Consider the following 3,473-nt stretch of genomic DNA (forward strand, 5'->3'; position numbering starts at 1 on the left):
AGTTACGTTAATACACACCAATTACAAAAAGTTAAAAGGTAAAAGTTAATTTAACTATAGGTTAACTCCGTTAAGTTTAAAGTTAATACACACTTTTTGTTAATTTTTTATTAAGTTTAAGAAAAAGTTAATTTATATATACAACGCTAGCGTACTTACTTTTTTTCCAACCCAAAACTAAATAATTAAAAAAAATAATAATATAAAAATATAAAATATTACCTGCATTCCGAACGATTATAAATCAATTAGAGCTAAATTCGTCGCGAAAAGTGCGAAAACGGATTACACACAATAATGTTAATTTACTTCTCACACATTGACACAGCCAAAATGTACATGTAATATGAAATGCCTATACACTACCCCTTAAAACATGGTATGCTCCAGCCCCCTTAAATGACATAATATTTCTTTCACTTACAATATCTGTTATAGCTCAGCTAGAATTGGTTGGGTTCGCCGCGCAAATACTAGTGAGCTATGTGATATGGTGATGTGTAAGGTGTGTATATGTGTGGGTGTGTATGCTTAAAAACTAGTGACAAAAAGGGTAAGTCTAATAAATAAATAATGAGTAACACGGTTGCTGGTAAAAGTGAGTTGCTGTATTGTACACAATAATTAAAAAAAAAAACAGTTATATATAAATCACAGCAACATCAAGTATAACATATAAAAACAATCTAGATAGATAAGAATATTGTTGCTACAGCTATTTGAGCTGTGCTAGAAATAATAATAATTTGTAGCCCTTCTGGCTCAACAGCTATATTATAATAATGCTATAATAATTAACATATTAATCATAAGATTTAGTTCTTTTTGTATCCATAGACATAAAAAAAAAAAGGTTTTGATTGTTTTATATGCCTACACTTATATCTTATATTATGTTATAATTTATTTCTTCTTACTTACTAAGAATTTCTTATTTAGTATGTACAAAAAACCTGCTGCAAGTATAACAATAAATTACAACACATTAGTCATATATTTCTAAATTTTAAATTACAATTAAAACTATAAATACGACACAATTTGTCTATCCTATCTAGTTTTCATATTTAATATGAAAACTAGATAGTATAATTAATAAAGATTTTTAATACTTTTCTCTTAAATTATAAAATTTAAAAATAAAGTTTTCTTATAATTATAAATATGTCATTGACAAATAATTTTATTCACAAACATGATTCAGAGTGCAACTGAAGGTTATTGGTGTTTGCTTACTTTTCTTTCAAAAAAGTTTGTCTTTCATTGTTGTGAAGTAAGTTCCATGAATGGGAACGGATTTGACGACCAGTAAACCTATAATTTACATATTTAATTAAATTTTATAATTAATATTACTACGATCAATAAAATGTATTGTAAAATTAATGTACATACTGTGTATGTATATATGTAGGATACTCCGCAACTTTTAACAGCCTATCAGCAACATCATCAATATATATATATATATATCTTTTCACAGCTCATGCCAAACATTCTGACAGGTGAATTGTTTGGCAAAAAATCTTGTACAATAGTCTCGACTTCACAAATTATATGTGTGATAACAGCTGGATAGTGGCTTTGAATCCAAAAATGTGTGTAAACTCTAAATACATAATAAAAATAAAATATATGATGCAATGTTTTTAGTTGGTATTTAGAAAGTAAATATATACATTTACGAGTAGAGTATTTTTTAATTAAGATTTAATTTTATTATTAGTGAGTACAGTAAATCCAATTATATACTGTTAGGTTGAATATTAGAATAATACGACTTAATATTATAATCAAACTTAAAAGCAAATATATTTTTTAAGGAACCTTATAGAGAAGTCCTAAGCATTTATTTGTATTTAATTTCTAAAGCAAGCTATGGATATTTTCAGATTGTAACATATAATTATTTAATTATGAATCTATATCGACTAAACGGGCTAAGCCCTTTCGATACAAATATAAGTCCACACACACAATTAGATTTTATACATTGTGTAACATAGCATACCCACCCGTGAACAGGTGGGTATGGTATGCTAGTTAATAGCACAGTAATAAATAACTTAAAAATAAAAACCTATTAATAATATTCTCACAATATTCTCTTTAAGTTTCACAATTCACTCCAATATTGTATTGCTACATCAGAGCCGCCAGAATAATCTTCAAGAAATTCAACGTCTGAAAATTGTCAATACATTGGCTCAAATTCCTAGTTACTTGTATGTATATCATAAATTTCAGTTTTGAAACTGAATGAACTGAAAACGATAAACCATTAAGTCACTTTTGATTTTGGCAAACATTTAAAATCAGAGACTTCAGTAGTATACTTACATAAGTGTGTGTGTGTGTATTAGACATTACCTATTCAGTTTTATTTAATTAAAATCATCAACTGTAACGTTTCCAAATCCTTTTCTGTCTGTTCATTTTCTTCAAACTCATCGTCGGGTATAATTTTCTGAAAATGTCAAGTTGTAAAAAATATCTAAATACCTAATTCATGAATCATATTAAATGATTTTACTTCTCAGATTATTTACTAGTCGTGCTCAGCGTAGTACCAGTGTGGCTGTAAATTATTAAAATTTATTTTACTTCTCTATCCCACACAAGTGGTTTGAATTATGTTTGAGACAGCCTCTAGACATGATGTTTACTAGTTTACTGAACCTTGTTTATAACCACTGATTGTAAAATGCTTACCGAAGATTCTGTACCAGTTAGAACAACTAAGAACACAAATTAAAGGAAATAGGTACCTATCCGAATATACCTAATTTAAAAGTCTTCATAAATTATGACCATTGTTGATAGTTAAAGAATTGTAATAACAGCCACAGAAGCTATTTGGTAATTGCATACTCATTTTTCAAAGAAGTTTGTCTTTCCTCGTTGTAAATGGGAACGTGTTTGACGACCTGTAAACCAATAATTTACATATTAATTTCAATTTAAAAATTAATATAACTATGATCAATTTTTGTCAATTGTTACTATAAGCATAAGCTAAATATACAATTGAATATTCAATACATTTTTAACTTCAAGATAATTTTCAAATTGTTAATGAATTTTGTCGAAATGTGAACATTAAATGGTTATGAAAAATAGTGGCTATGTATCTCTTATATTTGTGAACAGATATTATAGAAACTATAATAGAATCCTCGTATTACATTTTCAAACTCTTTGACATAGCAAAGATTTTTTTTATCAACATTTATTTTAAAAACAAAACTAATCGAAAAAATTAAAATGTATTATCCTCATAACTAGCTCAAAAAGAGTAAAATTGTTTTAAAAATTGTATGGTGTATAGAAAATTAGAAAATACTAATAGGAACATTCAGTGTACAAATCATATACCTAGGTATTTTTTTAGTTACACTTATAAAACAAAATCAATTTTTATCAAAATTATAATCATTTTTCCTTAATTATCTTATTGTTTTTCCCAACGTACT

The 3,473-nt window shown here is 26.6% G+C and overlaps 1 long non-coding RNA gene across 1 annotated transcript; it reads right to left on the reverse strand.

The window, feature by feature from the left end:
- Window positions 1-1,427: 1,427 nt before the first annotated feature.
- LOC132934170 (uncharacterized) lies at window positions 1,428-2,519 on the reverse strand. Its single transcript, XR_009662988.1, has 3 exons — window positions 2,341-2,519; window positions 2,100-2,264; window positions 1,428-1,609 (listed from the first exon to the last, which is right to left on the reverse strand). It is a non-coding gene; the product is annotated as an uncharacterized LOC132934170 (long non-coding RNA).
- Window positions 2,520-3,473: the final 954 nt, after the last annotated feature.

This window comes from Metopolophium dirhodum, chromosome 1 (assembly GCF_019925205.1).
Source record: "Metopolophium dirhodum isolate CAU chromosome 1, ASM1992520v1, whole genome shotgun sequence".
NCBI lineage: Eukaryota > Metazoa > Arthropoda > Insecta > Hemiptera > Aphididae > Metopolophium > Metopolophium dirhodum.